Here is an 18,252-nt window from a genome sequence, read left to right as displayed (position 1 = left end):
TCTTCTCTACTTCAGAAACCTTGTGTGTGCATTCAAGATAATATTAATAAATATGGATATTAAAAACCTTACAGGGCCCAAAATAGCAAATAAGCTGACTTAGAGAAAAAGAAAAAGAACGTTTCCTGCTCATCTGAGTTTTGGCCTGAACTTCTAAAAGTCAAAATCCTCTACCCCCACACAGTCTGGATGCTGGGAATCAAAGCCATGCCTTGCCGTGCACATTAAAAAAGTTGGTGCTATTCCTCTGTATTCATTAGCATGACTTTACTATTCAGGAAAATGCTTTGACTGTTGATTACAGGAATTTCCCAAAAGACCAAACAACTCTTTAGTGGAAAACATCAACAGACAGTTTATAACCTAACAATTTTTAAATCCCTCTCCTCAAAATCACCACTTTATTATTTCTGCTACTTCTGGACTATTGTAATTTTTACCCAATACTATCCCAGATCCAAAATTTCCCCTCAATCCCTCTTAAAATACTTGCCTTAGATCAATCCAAGATCTAATTCTTATAGATTCTGACTTTATCTTCCCCCTTTCTCAGATACTGCCAAAGCATTGCTAGGTGGTTTTCTCCCTTAACTGCAGTAGGCAATAAAGTCAGCTTTGTCTATCAGCATATGGTCTTGGTGGTATTTGGGGAGTCAACCTTCAATGCTCAGTGACAGCAATCAAGGAATAGCATGTTTTCTGTAGGCATTTTAACTTTCCATAGGCTGCCTTGTTTGCTGAGGCCTCTTAATTGCGTACATCAATCTACACAAGGTGCCTAGTATCTACTGTATGCTAGGAATACAGTAGGAATGCTTGCCTTTTGCTCACTGCTCTTTTGGTTTTTGCAAAAGGGGTCATCCTGTGTCTGGAGGAAAGGAGACAATGACCAGGGAACAAGCACTTTGGTTCACAGGGTTCTTGATTCTGGCAGGATGCTTCTGGGATTTCTGGTACATTTGGATGGGTTGACTATTTTGGGGCAAATGAAAGTAAAAGCAAAATTCTCTCTATAAAAGTAGTGGAGAAAGAAGCCAGTTTTATTGTTGAATAAGATTTAAACCAGAATGCAATACACATCATAGGCAATTCAGTAAGAGATTGCAAACGGAAAGGAATCTCATCTTCTCACACAGGTAAAGAGCTAGATACAACCTATTACGTACATGTTTTCAAGAGAAACAATCGTCCTCAAGTAAGAGAACTTGACAACACCATTTGTCATACATAGTTCATTCATCCTAAATCTCTCTGGTAAATGGGGTGACCATCCATGTTAGCTTACTGGTTTTATCTAGAGGAAAAACAAATATCTCATATTTTTATGGCAATAGGTAGTTTTGAGGAACTTAAAAAAAAACACCTAAAAATTGGCCGGGCGCGGTGGCTTATGCCTGTAATCTCAGCACTTTGGGAGGCCAAAGCAGGTGGATCACCTGAGGTCAGGAGTTCCAGACCAGCCTGGCCAACATGGTGAAACCCTGTCTCTACTAAAAAACCAAAAAACAAAAATCAGCTAGGTGTGGTGGCAGGCACCTATAGTCCCAGCTACGTGGGAGGCTGAGGTACGAGAATCACTTGAACCCGGCAGGTGGAGGTTGCAGTGAGCTGAGATTATGCCACTGCATTCCAACCTGTGCAACAGAGCGAGACTCCATGTTAAAACAAAAACAAAAAACACCTAAAAATAGAACTACCATACTACTCCTGGGAATAGATCCAAAGAAATTGAAATCAGTATGTTGAAAGGATGTCTGCATTCTCATGTTCATTGCAGCATTATTAACAATAGCCAAGATATGGAATTAACCCAAGTGTCCATCAATGGATAAATGGATAAAGAAAATGTGGTACATACACATAAGGGAATACTATTCAACCTTAAAAGAGAACGAAATTCTGTCGTTTGGGACAACATAAATGAACCTAGAGGATATTATGCTAAGTGAAATAAGTCAGACACACAAAAACAAATACTACACGATCTCTCTTATATGTGGCATCTAAAAATATTGAACTCATAGAAGTAGAGAATAGAATGATGTTCCTGGTGGCTGGGGGTGGGAGTAGGGAGCAAGGAAATGAAGAATTGCTGATCAAAGGGTACACAAGTTTCAGCTAGACAGGAGGAATATGTCTTGTGATCTATTGCACAGCAGGGTGAATATAATCAATAATAATATACTATATATTTCAAAATAAGAGAAAAATTCAAACCTATCACCACAAAAAATGTTATGTGAGTAAGGTGATGGATATATTACTTAGCTTGATTTCATCATTGCACATTCTGCGTGTAGATAAAAACATACCATTATACTCCATACATGTCATACAATTATGATTTATCAATCAAAAATAATACTAATAAAAAAAGAAAAAAGGTAGTTTTGCAACTCAGAGCAAGGCTTTCAGCGCCAGTGAAGTAAGGCTCCAACCCTCCCACAGAAAAAGAAGTGCTATCTCCTTTGATGTTTGTATTTCAAAAAGATGGCTCCCAGCTTCTTGAGAAAAAATATTCCAGGGTCATAAAGTTGACAAAAGGCCTATCTAGTTTTCAAAAGAATTTATATACATTTCAAAGAGAAAAGAGAGTACTTATTAAGTTTTCTAAAATAAATGCTGTAAGAACAAGGAGGAGAAGGGAATTTCTTTCTTTATTTTAATCAGGAACAAATTAAGCCTCTTATTTTAAATTTCTACTTGTCCTTACATTATGCAATGATCTGCCTGAAGTCACCAGTTCTGGCATAATGGATATATTTCATCTCTGTGTGTGGGGAAAAAAAAATGTGTGCTTCAGTGGAAAGCCATGTACTTAAGAGCTATCTAATTATATCTTTCATTGTCTGCACATTTTTACAACTCTATAAGTTGCAGATAATTGATAGTAATGCGTGATAATTCTTGTATATAGGTATACAACTTCTCTCCTATCCAGTGGAACTTCAATTGACACCCTTCGTATACTGTGAAAGAGGCCAGTTTTGCTTCCATTTGCAATTCATTTCAATATTCCTAATCTATAGCTATGCCTTTTCTTTGGCTTCTCCTTTGAACCAGGTTTCATTTTACTGGTTCTCTTTCTGAGTAATAAATTAATTCAAAGTATTACATGTGTTTGTTTGATATTTGTGTAAGAGTCAGGATTTTATCTATTTAAAAAATTACCCTTTGACACCTGGCACAGTTCTAGTCTCATCAGCATTTCCAAATTCCATTCTTTCTTCTAAGTTGAGCTGTATAACTTTGGAGAGACCCTACTGTTAATAGCAGATTAACATTTAGGTGCTAGTTAGAAAAACACAGTAGAAGTGGACACTAATCAGGAATGGAGCCTTATCTGATGCTTCTGGCAGCTCCACAGGTAACTACTGTAGAGGAGGAACAATGTCTTGTTCTTCCACCCTTCTTAGGTTCACTGGCTGGGGCCCCCGTAACAAAAGACAGATTAACAGGAGAAAAGAATACAAATGGATTTACTATGTTTTTCATGGCACAAGAGTCTTCATAAGGAAATGCAGACCTGAGGAAATAATTAAACCTGAGTGTTTTAATGGTAGGTTTGATGAAGAGTCATGACAAATATGATGGGGTAAAAAAAAAAAAAAAAAAAAAAAAAAAAAAAAAAAAGATTATGAGCTAAGGGTAATCAATTGGAGGAAACAGCAAAGCCTGTTTGCTTTGATTCTTCTTGACATCGTTTGTCTTGGAGATAAGGATCTTCCTTTCCACAGATATAAGGAAGGCACCGTGAACATGAGAGCCTATGACCTGCTTCAGGGAAGAAGGGCAGAGGAAAGTCAGAGAATCCCTCTGGAAACATGTTTCTCAGATTCTTTCAGCTTAAAAAAGCCAATATACCAAGGTCCCATATTTTGGGGTAGTGTGATCTGAGCCCCATCATTACTGTGTAACCTGGTTTGCTCAGACAGAAAAGTGGAATACATTTCTTTTATCTGTTTTTATTAGTTCCCGGTGTCCTTTATGTGATGTGGTCAGCCTTTTATCTAATGCACTTTATTCTCATATTCAGGGGGAAGGTGATATTTGTTCATCTTCTTGCTCTATAATGTTATGGGTTGTTTGCTTTTTACTGTTCTCAAAATGGCATCAGGATTTATGGTACGATTCTTCTGGCTCAGTGAACCTCGTATCTCCTGTTATTGGCAGCGCTCCAATGCCTGCAGCTTCTAAGGGAGCCAAATAATAATAATAATGGCAATAATGATTTGCCCAGGCATTGCAAGATGCTGTTCATGACATAGGGAGTATTTTTTTTTCCTCTGACACCTTCAGAGGACAGTCATTTGATCTGAAGCACAAGATGTCATGAACCCATAAGTATAAAATTGAGGATGCATTTCTGTTTTCCCATAGGGCTCCTTCATTATTGGAGCTCTGATAGTACACCCACATTTGACTCCTCGCTGGTCAGGCACTAACTGCATTGCCTTAGCCTAAGTTAGTTAATGTCTCTAAATATCAGTTTGTCCTTTTGTTGAATGAAGGTAGGAATAGTACCCATCCCCAAAAGCCTTGCCCATCTTCTTCTGTCGGCAGCTCCCACCGGCTCCCTGGAGGAAACCTCTTAGGTCTCAACTCACTTTTTCAGGAAGGGTTTCCCTTCTCTTTTCCAGGTATGATATCTTGCAGATTTTTCGTCACACTGTTCACAGTTTGTAATAATATTGAATAAGTTTGTTTATTCAATTTCTGCCTCCCCTTCTAGTGTATATAGTCCATGAGGGTATAGGTGGTGTGGGTTTTTACAACTCTATGCCTAATACTGGATGCAGTGCCAGGCAAGTAGTCAGTGCTCAATAACAAATTTGTTGAACAAATGAAATATTTAAAACATTACCCAAAACAGGGATGTGCTTAATAAATGTTAACATTTCTGCATTCAAAGGAAGAAATTTAGAATACTTAAAAAGCAGTAGATTGAAAATGGCCTCTTTTGGAGATTGAAATAAACCAGGAACATCTTTTAGCATGACTTTATGTACATGATATGTATTCCCTAATTCTCACTATCTACTTAAAAATTATATTTCACTCCAGAAGTCTCTGAAATGCTTAGTAATGTTCTGTCCTGGCTTTTCATATTATATTCTGTGTACTGAGCATCTCGTATGTTGACGGTATCTGGCCGATCATCAAATTAATTTTTATCAAAAACTGCAAAGGCAATTGAAATTTCTTGACAGATTTTTAAAGCTCTGTGCCAGGGTGCTACTAATTCTGTAAGTTCTACTTAGTAAAAACAAACAAAAATAATTATTTTAAACAGTTCTGCATTTTCTGCTGCTGCATCACATCCAGGTGATTATTGTGTGATGAATGATACAAGCCGTCAGTAAATACAGAAACAACGGATGCCATGGGAAAGTCCTTGTTCATTGAGAGGACCGAGAGTTAGTCTACTAAAATCAAGGTTTCTAATTTTATTTTCCTCTATAGGGTATAGTGTAAGTATTCTCAGGGAGGCAATTAAACTGGGCATTTTTTTCCTTCTAAAATCGTATTTGGTTTGCTCAAAATGTGAGCTTAAAATTACAGCCATAGTTTTCCTTTTGGCTTCATACTGGGGGTTTCTGAAGTGCAGTCACTGCTTCCAGCATTGATATGTACACACAGGTTACCATTAATGTTAGTCAGAGCTCTGAGTGTGTGACTGGCTTAGATCTTCAGGTGAAAACTCAGCATTGCAACTCAGATGCTTGGCACATGGGTCTTCCATTGGTGAAACACACAGAAAGCCTCTAAATCTGACAGTGTCTTCAGTGGGCTCCCTAAAAGGTGCTTTCTGTTATCTTTGCCCACACAACGTGAAACTTTCCCATTCATTATTGTGTCTGAAAGGCTCCGTGTTAAGAACAGAAATAAGTTAATTTATAGGTCATTTATTCCAACTCTCTCATTTTGTCAAATGGACAGTGTGGCTTGGAGGGGTTAAACACCCTGCTTGCTGAGTAGTGGCAGTATTGAAAAGACAGTCTAGATTGTCTGATTCCTGGGTAAGAGCTCTGGTACACAGAGCTGCCTTTGAAAATGAAGGCAAAGGGGTTGTTTTTCCATTTATTTTAAATATATCTTCTTTATGGTTAGAGTTTGGAAACTGCAGAGAGGAATGTCTGTGTTTTACAACTTTCACAGTTGTTAATTGTACTTGGCAAGTCAGTTTGTTCCCAAAAAAGCTTAACAAAGGTTCTTGCAAAATGACTGAGGTCCTTGTCGTCAAGAAGCTGAGTAAAAGACCAATTAAACATTGTTTTTAATCAGAGTCTGGTCATGTCCATACACTGATGACTTTGATCCTCTTCAAAAGCTCTAGTAAAAATGGTCAAAGAATTTCATTAAGTACTCCTATCATTAATACTTTTTAAGTGAAAAAATCTAGTAGAATCATCCAGAATTTCCACAAAGGGCTTATAAAGCTTTACTTTTCAGTGAGCTGGGGATTTTTTTTTTCCAAAACTATAATTATTTTGCTTTCATTAGTACTGTAATTTCGTGTTGGGCTTCTTTTGCTGTTATTATATCTAATGCTGTGAATGAAATAGCATCTATGCCAGATGAAGAGCTGTCTGCTTTAGGTAAAACCCTGCTATCTCTTTCACATTCATACCATTTCCACTAACCCCTTCTCAAGCAAGCAGGCCTTCTAGTAAACCGCCTGTATCTATATCTTAGCCCTTTAAGGCAGGAACGAATCTTTTGTGTTCTTGCAAAACACCATGCACACAGCATGTAGAATCCTGGCTTATTTAACACACACCAGAAATATATTGGAGCACTAAAGAACTCCTTATCTATGGGTTTCTGAAGTAGGCTGGAGGGTTGGTTTCTTCTCTCAAAAAATTCATAAGAGGCAGTTAAGCTTGTAGATAATCCTCCAGGTAACTTGGGAGGCCTACACACGGAATTCTGTGAAGTGAGCATCTTCCATTGATCCCTTGAATTTTGGAATTACGTTCACCTTCTTTTTTCAGATCCTTTGATACTCAGATTTGTCTCATGTGGTATTTCAGTGTGAGAAAGGAGCCCTAACGTTTTCACTTTTCAAAACCAAAATCTTAGATCAAATAAAGGCTGCATATCCATCTTCACCAAAGACATTTTAAATTCTCATCTGTAGCAGTATTTTAAAAGTTTAGATGAAGCATTCTTCTGCCTCAGCCTGATAAATAAAAAATTAACATGCTTACTCTGAAACTCACGTTATTATTTTTTGCCTGTGTTTATACTAATGGTCATAAAAAGAGTTGAACATCTATGTTTTCATTGCCGCTTGTCAATATTAACATTCTAAACTCACTACCATGTAGAATTTCTCCCTAAATGTGAGCACAAGGGCAATATCTCTTTCAATCTTAATATATCTCCTCTTACATCACTTTGGGGCCTCCCTTTCTAGCCCCCTGAAGCCCAGACTTCTAGACCTGTCTTACTGTTGCCAAAATTCAAAGTCTGGCAGCTATTCATGTGCTGTGTTCCTCCCATCAGATGAGCAAGGTGTGCACATTAGGCCAAGCGAATGACCTACTGTGTCTTAGGGTTGCCAGGTTCAGTTTTTGCCATTTCCACAGTGATTACACTTATTCAATTCACAGTGGCCTTTGTCTTAGGAAATAAAAGAGTTTCATTTCTGATCTCTCCACTTCATCTCTTACTCCTTACCAATCTTCTCATGACTTCCAGATAAATATTTTTGAAAAATAAATTGGACCACACTATATGCTATTAAAAACATCTTGATACTTTAATAAAAATATCCAAACTCCTCAGTGTGGCCTACAATGGTCCACAAATCAGTTGTCTTCCCACAGCTCCAATACCACTAAATGCCTCCTTTCCCTTGTCTGCTACACTCCAGTCTCTTCTTTCTGACTTTTGAACATGGCAGAACCCTTCCTATTTTGAGGCTGACTTTTCCATGTCCAGTTCCTTCTGGCTGGGCTCACCCTCTCACAGCTCTACACATGGTCTGACTTTTTGTTATCCTTCAGATCCCCTCTTCAGTGTCTTTTCCTCAGAGGAGGGCAGTGACAGAGATGGCCACATCTCCACCAACATTTGTATTCTTATTCTATAAGGTATAGTTGTTTTGGAGAAGTGGCTATCCAGTCAGAGTCTATGTTTCCCAGTTCCTCTGGCATATAGTGAAGTTATGTGACCAGTTTTCACCAACAGATGTGTGCACAAGTGATGTGATCATTTGTGTGCTAAAGGGCTTAAAAAGTGGCCTTGACACTGGAGGCATCATGCTACCCAAATTCAAACTATACTACAAGGCTACAGTAAACAAAACAGCATAGTACTAGTACCAAAACAGACATGTAGACCAATGGAGCAGAACAGAGGCCTCAGAATTAACACTATACATCTGTAACTATCTGATCTTCAACAAACCTGACAAAAACAAGCAATCAAGAAAGGAGTCCCTATTTAATAAATAGTGCTGGGAGAAGTGGCTAGCTATATGCAGACAATTGAATCTAGACCGCTTCCTTTCACCTTATACAAAAATTAACTCAGGATGGATTAAAGAATTAAATATAAAACCCAAAACTATAAAAACCCTAGAAAAAAGTCTAGGCAATACCCTTCAGGACAGAGGCACGGGCAAAGATTTCATGACACAAATGCCAAAAGCAATTGCAACAAAAGCAAAAATTGACAAATGGAATATAATTACAAAGGAACTATTATTAAACTGACAACCTACAGAATGGGAGAATATATTTGCAATCTATCCATCTGATACTGGTGTACTCTCCAGAGTCTACAAGGAACTTAAACAAATTTACAAGAAAAAAAACATAACCTCATTGAAAAGCAGGCAGAGGACACGGATAGATACTTCTCAAAAGAAGACATTCATGTGCCCAACACACATATGAAAAAAAGCTCAACATCACTGATCATTAGAGAAATGCAAATCAAAAACCACAGTTAGATGCCATCTCATGCCAATCAGACTGGCGATTATTAAAAAGTGAAAAAACACATGTTGGTGAGGTTGGGAGAAAAAGGAATGCTTTTACACTGTTGGTGGGAGTGTAAATTAGTTCAACCACTGTGGAAGGCAGTGTGGTGATTCCTCAAAGATCCAGAGGCAGAAGTACCATTTGATCCTGCAATCCCATTACTGGTTATATACCAAAAGGAACATAAATCATTCTGTTATAAAGATACATGGGAATGTAAGTTCATTGCAGTACTATTTACAATAGCAAAGACATGGAATCAATCCCAATGCCTATCAGTGATAGACTGGATAAAGAAAATGTGGCACATATAAACCATGGAATACTATGCAGCATGGAAAGGAATAAGATTATGTCCTTTGCAGGAACATGGATGGAGTTGTAAGCTGTTATCCTCAGCAAACTAATGCAAGAACAGAAAACCAAACACCAATATTCTAACTTAGTAAGTGGGAGCTGAATGATGAGAACACATGGACACATAGCGGGGAATAACACACACTGGGGCCTGTTGAGGGGAGGTGGGGAGAGAGAGTATCAGAAAGTATAGCTAACAGATACTGGGCTTAATACCTAGGTGACGGGTTGACCTGTGCAGCAAACCACCCTGGCACATGTTTACCTGTGTAACAATCCACATCCTGCACATGTACCCCAGAAATTAAAATAAAAATTGAAGACAAAAAAAGTGGCCTTGGCTTTTCTACTCTCTCTGCTTCTGTCCATCGACTGAAAACAATACTCTGATGTTCTAGGGTATGGCAGAGGAACAGGTGGAAGATACTTGGGTCTCTGAATCACTATGTGGAAGGCTGCCTACTGAACAACTTACTGGACTATATGTGAGGGAGAACCCAAAATCTGTTGTGGTAAGCCACTGACATTTAGGTGTTTATCTTTTGCAGGAAATACTAGGAATTACCTTATACTAGACCAGAGGCCTTCCCTAAACACTCAACTTGCTTAAACCCTAAGTAGGTAGGTATGGCCCATCAGTTTCTAAAGTAGGCTCCCTTATTTTCTATCATTACACCTTACACATTTTCTTTACAGTACATACCACGTTATATGTTTGTTTATATGATTTTTTTGTTCTGTCTCCCTCACTAGGCTATATATTCTATGTGAGCAGGAAAAGTATATCTTGTGTCTAATACCATACCTGGCACATTAATAGGTATTCAGTAAACAGTACAGTGAATTAAAAAATAAGAGAATAGAAAAAAAGGTTTTAAACTGGCAGTAAAACTAAAAATGGCACAAAGAGGATGTCACTCATCTGGCTCAGGAGTGGAAGCTTGTAGGTTTAAGTCGAAGTGGTAGAGGTGAAGATGTGCTACTCCTTAGTTTGTATACCACTACAAATTATATTAACAGCCAGATGCCTGAATCTCCTAAGAATGTAATTGGTCATACAGGATGCAGAAAGAACTAAAAATAATCATTATACCTTTTGCTTATATAGTTCTTTACTATATACAAAAAAACATGAGCACTAGTTTCTTGAAAATGAACTAGTATTTGTTAACTGAGATGTGGCAACAGTAGATAAATATACTCTCATAGTTTTAAGTATATCTTTTTAAAGATATATAAACACTGATATAATTTCTACATGGTAAACCCAGAAGTCTTACTTTGCTAGGGCTACCAGAATACCACAGACTGGGTGGATTAAACAACAGAAATTAATTTTCTCACAGTTCTGGAGGCTGCAAGTCCAAGATCAAAGTGCCAGCAGGTTTTGTTTCTTCTGAGGCCTCTCTCCTTGGCTTGCAGATGACTGCCTCAACTCTGTGTCCTCATAGGATCTTTTTCCTGTGAGAAAAAAGATAGGATTCCTTATAAGGATACCTTATAGTATATAAGGATCTTATACAGATACCAGTCCTATCATATTAGGTTCCATCTTTATGATCTTATTTAACCTTAATTACCTCTTTAAAGGCCCTATCTCCAAAATACAGTCACACTGGGGCTTAAAACTTCAACATTCAGGGAGGTAATTTAGGTTATAATACCAGAGGCACTTCCCAAATGAGACAAGTTAACTCCAAAGGTTTTAGTGTGAGAGCTATCTCCAGAAAATTTAGGCTGAGATTTATTTTGAACTTTTGAGCATCATCATAAAAAAAAAGTCAGCACATCTTGGTAAGGCTTCCAAACTTTTTTTTTAATTAGGGTCATGGGGACTATATAAAAAAGGACCCATATGTGCTACCCAGTTCCTGGGAGATTTCTCTAGGCTCCACTTCCAAGAACCCTCTGGGTAATTTATTTTCCTTCTTTGGTGTCCTTGTTACTTTGTTGCTGGATCCCAACTCTCTGCTCAGCCCTGTTTTCAGTGATCCCTCAGAGACACTCTCTACTTACCTGAACATAGTCCTAAGTTTCATAACCTGCGACCTCAAGTGATTGAGATGTTCTCATGTCAGCTCAGTCTTACGACCTCAGCTTTGGAAGAGAGATTGGATCTCACTTTGTTTTCCAGGGAGAGTAAAATGCAGCTATTTTGTACTTACTATAGGAGAAGCCAATTTGAATTAGATTAGTGAAAGACTATAATTAGAGATCATTCATAGAAAACACCATCTTATTAATTTGAGGCTTGCATAGTGAATGGCAAATTTAGTGCACAGTCTATGCCATTTCTAGGCAGAGTACTGTCAACTCAAAATTTCGGGTTTGTACTGTTTAGTAACAGCACTGAAAGGCTACTTGTACCAAAAGAGTAGTCACATAAATGTTTTCTGCTACTTAAAGGTGAAATTGAGTTTTAGTAAATTATGAAATACAATAATAACCTTGAGGGAATGAAGAAAATAATTTTACATTTTATCCCATAAACAGTATAGTTTGTCAATTTCATGCCCGTCTCACCTATCTGTTACTTATATGTTGCTGAATAAATGGAAGTCTTATCTGTGTCTTATGGAAAGGACATGCAGACATTGCTTCTAGCTACAGGAGACAAAATACTTGCTAATGTTTGAAATATTTATTGAAGTTTTGTAGGAGCAGATGGTTATAAATGTGTGATATTTGAACTTTAAAATTGCTTTGAAGAAACATACTTGTCTCAAGTGTCCAGAGAACAGAGATTTGTCTTAAGAAAATGGATAGAAATACGACAATTTGAAGTTCAAAAAGTTCTCGACAGATGAGGAATTAATCATAATGTAGTTGCTATTTAATGTATAAGTTAAACCACTGTGGCCATCTCTTTAGACAAGCTTCGTAAATTTCCAGAGATATTAAACTCCAAGATCTTAAATGCCCAAGGCAAAGAAAGTAAAATAACTAATATAGTTACATGGTCTCACAGGAAGCTAAGTAGATTATTACCATTCATAAGAAAATTTCCAAATTAATGACCTAGAGAGAATAATATTTGGGTTTAATGATTCTAACAAAAGACATGTCTCTCGTAATGAGTAAATAATGTCCATTTGATTATTACCTTGTGGTGGGGCTGGGCTATAGTGAAGATTTGCAAAGTAGTTAACACCTTTTATAAACTTGGAAAAGCACTTTGTGAAGTAGACTCATTTTACGTGGCTTCAATTTCTGAAACTTTATGAAACCAAATTTCAAAAGGTAGCTAGCTCTATTAGTCTGTTCTCATGCTGTTAATAAAGACATACCTGAGACTGGGTAATATGTAAAGGAAAGAGGTTTAATTGACTCAAAGTTCTGTGTGGCTGGGGAGGCCTCAGGAAACTTATAATCATGGTGGAAGGGGAAGCAAACACATCCTTCTTCACAAGGCAGCAGGAGAGAGAAGTGCTGAGCAAAAGGGGGGAAACACCTTATAAAACCATCAGATCTTGTGAGAATTCACTATCATGAGAATAGCAGCATGGGGGTAACTGCTCCCATGATTCAATTACCTCCCACTGGATCCCTCTCACAACATGTGGAGATTATGGGAACTACAAGTCAAGATGAGATTTGGGTGGCGACACAGTCAAATGATATCAGTAGCCATGTTAGAATAAATGTATCATTGTGATCTGTGAATCACAGAATTTTTGAGACAACTAAAAAGTGAAAAATTCGTTCAACTAACTGTATATTTTTTGAACACAAGAACCACTGGTTTTAATATTCTCTCCACACCCCATCAATGAAATAAAACAAACGCATTTTTTTTTTTTTTTTTTTTTTTTTTTTTTGGTGCTGTTGATAATACTATTTGGACTGGGTTGTGTTTACTCCTTAGATATTATATGTGACATAAGTGAGTTGAAACAAAACTACAAACTGTATTTAATTTAATTTGATGCAGTTTCTTTCCAAATAAAAGTTCATTTTTCTTCTTTACAATTGACACTGGTGATTTCTTGTCTTTGAATTCAATTACACTGTAAGAGCAGAACTTTTAGCAAATGAAGCCACAGAGATGACCCAGAAATTTCAATTAGTTCATCAGTGTAGATACTGGTGTAACTGGCCTATTGAACAGTCTGAACTTGGCAATGTACAATAATGAAAAAAATTTTTTCCATCCATTGCTTTTAATCATGCTCTGTTGCATCTCCTTTTCTTTCTTTTTAACTAGCTCTTGGGCAAGAGTAGATATTAAAACTCAATCTCTAATCAACTCTAATCTCATCTTCTCCCTAATTCCTGTCACATGCCTTATCTATGGCTGGGTGGATTTGTAATGGGGAAGCTCCTTCACTTCTCCCAGCTGCTGTAGGCTGGGGCATTGCAGAGGTAACAGAGAAAGGGACAGAGACCTTTATACTTACTAACTCACCATTGTAATCCTTTCTTATACACTGCAACTTCCTCAGCCAGTAATGGGCAGTTAGTCCCTTCTCTGTGTGAATATGTAGGTGTTTTCTCTCTAGGGACTTAAGCATGGTTCTTTCAAGGTCCTTGCAGGAAGGCCTCCAAACTGCATAGTTGCCGCTGTAGATCTCTGGCTTCTCCTCTTCTACCTCATTTTCCTGTCCCTGCCTCTCAGCTGTCACCCTGCAGTCTCTTGTTTCTTGATTCTACTTGTCTAATACTAAGGCAGTTCAGGTCCAGCTACCTTACACATATACCCACCTGATACAATGGAACTGACACAGCTTTCCTGTGACAAAAGGCAGGACTGTAAGCCTTCCTCTCGTCATTCCCATTTTGTCCTGCCACATCTCACCAACTCCCATCTCCTCTAGCTCAAATAGGCACAGGAGGGCTTATGAGCAAATCTGAATCAAAAGCTACTTTATTTTATTTTACTTTTTTGTGGGAGACCGGAGTTTTATTATTATTCAAATCAGTCTCTTGAGCATTCAGGAAGCAGAGTTTTTAAGGATAATTTGGTCGATGAAGGGAAGCCAGTGAGCCATGAGTGCTGATTGGTCAGAGATGAAATCATAGGGAATGGAGGCTGTTTTCTTGCGCTGAGTCAGTTCCTGGGTGGGGGCCACAAGATCAGATGAGCCAGTTTATTGATCTGGGTGGTGCCAGCTGATCCATCAAGTGCTGGGGCTGCACAATATCTCAAGCACTGATCTTAGGAGCAGTTTAGGTAGGGGGTCAGAAGCTTGCAGCCTCCAGCTGCAGGACTCCTCAACCACAATTTGTAATTTGGTGGCTAATGTTAGTCCTACAAAGGCAGTCTAGTCTCCAGGCAAGAAGGAGGTCTGCTTTGGGAAAGGGCTGTTACCGTCCAAACGCTATTTTATAATGACATGTCTGTCTGCCCTTCCTATTGGCTTCTGCATCTCTGTGAGTATCTCGGTGCCTTCCTTGGTAGATTGGGGCAGGTGGGAATCCTCCTCATTCCATTCTGTGGGATAAGAAAAAGCTGACACTCCCCTCTCTAGATTGACTGCTCTCAGTGCTGATGATTTTTTTGGGTCCTGTCCTAGTTGTTTGGTAATAGCCACAGGAAATGAGGGTGACAGGTAGAGGATAAACGGTCATGTGGCTGCCTCTTGGTCTGCCTGGGATGTGTCCAGTACCAGTGAGTAGTGGTATGTCTGGATATTTGCTTCTAGTTGTCTATCTACCCATGATTTGATAATGATAAATGGTTCTATTAGCTTGTGCCATATGAATACCACTTTTTTTCTAAACCAAAAATGGTCAAATATGGGCAGTTTCATATACGAGGTGGATTTAGTCATCCTTCACCAATCCTGTTGTTTTGTTTGAGTTCAGAGTTGAAAATCCCCTCTGACAGTTTTGGGGTGAAGAAGAATTGGGAGTTTCAGCCAAGGCTCCTTATTACTGTTCTGGTTTAATAATTGGGCAAAGTTATTGAGCCTCCCCTAGTTATTGAAGGGAACTTCAACAGGAATGAAAAAGCAAACTTCAGCAATGAGAGTTTTTCTTTTTTTTTAAATTTAAAGTGGAACTTGTCAATTTGGGAATGTTTTTGGTACACATTTTAAAATATTTTTTTTCTTATTAAAAACAATAAAAACTCTAATTGTTATCCAGAAAATAACAATGTAAGAACTTGAGAAACCTGATGGGAGTTTAAAAAATTTGTCAATAATAGTAGTCCCAGCTACTCAGGAGGCTGAGGCAGGAGAGTCACTTGAACCCGGGAGGCAGAGGTTGCAGTGAGTTGAGATTGCGCCACTGCACTCTCCAGCCTGGACGACAGAGCAAGACTCCATCAAAAAAGAAAAGAAAAGTATATCTCCCTCTATTGAGTGAATTCAGATAGAATGTTCTAGAATTACATTGTTTTCCCATTATTGTTACCAGGCAGCCACATCCATGGAAATGCCAATATGTGGGACATAGTTATTTCCACCAGGTTGTTAGAGAGTAAAACAGTCTGAGGAACAAAAGGCCCTTTTGTACCAATATGAAGGAAAGAACATAATTTTAATATTGGGTATTTATCAAAATTACATGCATGTAGGGTAGCATGAAAGTGATTACAAAGTCTGGACAGAATTTTATATGAACTCACGTAGGAAGGTGGAAGACAGAACAACTAACACCTCTCTTGAGAGACCAGAGGATGCACTTGTGATTGCCTTATGTATCCCTTGTGGGAGACCCCTGAGCCAGTTTTAAATGTTAGAAAGCCCACGTATTTGCGCTGTAAAATTATGAATAAAAGACTGAGCCTTTAAATAAGGCCTATTGTATGTTCAAGGAGACACCCTAAAGAGGGTGGGTAGGCAGCAGCCTCCCTCTTTAGAGAAAGTGTCATGGTTGTACCTTTATGAGGTACTTTTAAGAGTGTTAATTAATGGCTACAATTATAGTCACCAGTTTGTTGTTGTGTATCACAAAACTTCAACACATTCACGTCCTTTGACCCAGTAGTTAAAGTTCTAGAAATCAATTTGTAATAAATATTTACATTCGCCTTATTTGTGTACAAGGAAGTTCATGTCAGAATTAGATATGAGTAAGAATTTAGAAACAATCTGATGTCTGTCAATAAGTGTTGGTTAAATTAAACGTGGTGCATCTTCCCATGTCATCAAATATATTCATTGTAAATTTAATGACCTGGAAAGATGCTCAAAATATATTACCAGATGAAAAAAAATCACGACAAAACCTTTCATGTATATGATCCCAATCTTTATACCTAGACATGTATCAGAAAAATATCCAAAGGATTTTAATAGGGCTTATGTCTACAGGATGTATGAGGATAGCTTACATTCTACTTTATGCTTTTGTCTATATTTTTCATTTATATTTATATAAATTTATAATAAGAAAAATGAATGCTATGAAAACAAAATGAATTGTAAGCTAGCATTTAATAGTAGCTGCTGTTCGAGTATCTTTAATCATTTTTAATGAAAATTTCTTTTGGACTTGCCATTTGTGCTGTAGAAGAACATCTGTTTTAATATCTTCCTGGCTGTATTTCATTTGTACATATTTTCTCTAAGTACTTGGAGTCTACTTTTCTAAGTGTGTTTCTGTCATAATCCCTTTGATCTTGAAGAAGCAGCATCAGGCCAGGAGCTAGAAACTCAAATAATAACTCTAAACCTGTTAGGATTTGGTGAGAAGTCTGTAGAAACATTTCCTAATCTTTTCTCATCCTGGTTTTTCTGTCATTGCACAGATAATGGACAGAGGAACCAAAATTATATGACTATTCAGCCAGATTCAATACCTAAAAAGGAGTGGATACTGAAGGGCTTAAGTGGGTGGAGAAAGAGAAGGGAGGATCAGTCTTTCCAATATCCCTGCTCTCCAAGGAAAAGGATGCAAGGAAAGACTCTGTCTCTCTGTAGAAGGAAATCCTGAGTTGTTGTATTTCTCTGTAAGGGAAGAAGTGAGTAGAGTTATCAAAACAAATAGAAAACACTTATGGAAGATACGCAAAGGAGTTAAGCTGCTTTAAGTTTTAAAAACCTGTCTTTCAAATTAAAAAATTATGCAGAATGTTTTAATTTATTTCTTTTTTTTTTTTTTTTTTTTTTTTTTGAGACGGAGTCTCACGCTGTTGCCCAGGCTGGAGTGCAGTGGCGAGATCTCGGCTCACTACAAGCTCCGCCTCCTGGGTTCACACCATTCTCCTGCCTCAGCCTCCTGAGTAGCTGGGACTACAGGTGCCCGCCACCGCGCCCCTAATTTTTTGTATTTTTAGTAGAGACGGGGTTTCACTGTGGTCTTGATCTCCTGACCTTGTGATCCGCCCGCCTCGGCCTCCCAAAGTGCTGGGATTACAGGCTTGAGCCACCGCGCCCGGCGCTTTAATTTATTTCTAACGTGTAATTGAAAATCTCTAATTATAAAGATCTTGCAAATGCTTTTTGACTGAGAAGTTACAAGAGTTTTTCAAAAGAATGCTTAAATTAATATGCAGGATTATTTGAAAAAAGTATTTAAATAGTCTGAATATTGGTAATTCACATATAGCAGATACAGTGATTCTCAGGTAGAGAAATTATTCCATCATCTGGAGACCATCTATTTCCCCAAGTATCCTTAAGTTAAATTTCATTGTATTATTAACATCTGAAGATCTACCACTAGATGGCACTTAAAATACACGAGACTCGGAGGAATGCTTCAAATGAGGGGCAAGGAAAGACACAGGACAGGAATATAACTTGAGTTCTCAGAACAGTGTTCTCTGCTTGCAGGAAAGGAAGAAAAGCAGGCCCAAGATTATTCTGAGACAACTGGAGGGTAAGATTCTGAAAATGAACCTATAAGTGTTAGAATGTTTCTCTTTAAACATAATTTCCCTTCACCTAAATTACTATTGATTGGCAGGTTTTTAGCATTAAGACAACAGGCTGTTGGACTAATGAGAGTTTGG

At 37.9% G+C, this 18,252-nt stretch overlaps 1 long non-coding RNA gene across 2 annotated transcripts in view; it reads left to right on the top strand.

The window, feature by feature from the left end:
- The window catches only part of LOC126933530 (uncharacterized), a 59,247-nt gene that overhangs the window by 19,757 nt on the left and 21,238 nt on the right, over positions 1-18,252 (top strand). For both annotated transcript variants that reach the window (XR_007718654.1, XR_007718655.1), the window contains exon 2: positions 18,074-18,119. This is a non-coding gene — a long non-coding RNA (uncharacterized LOC126933530). The remainder of the gene's footprint in view (positions 1-18,073; positions 18,120-18,252) is intronic.

The sequence above is a fragment of the Macaca thibetana genome, chromosome 13, assembly GCF_024542745.1.
Source record: "Macaca thibetana thibetana isolate TM-01 chromosome 13, ASM2454274v1, whole genome shotgun sequence".
NCBI lineage: Eukaryota > Metazoa > Chordata > Mammalia > Primates > Cercopithecidae > Macaca > Macaca thibetana.
Note: the sequence above shows the minus strand (reverse complement) of the source record. Positions and strands in the feature narration are given on the sequence as shown.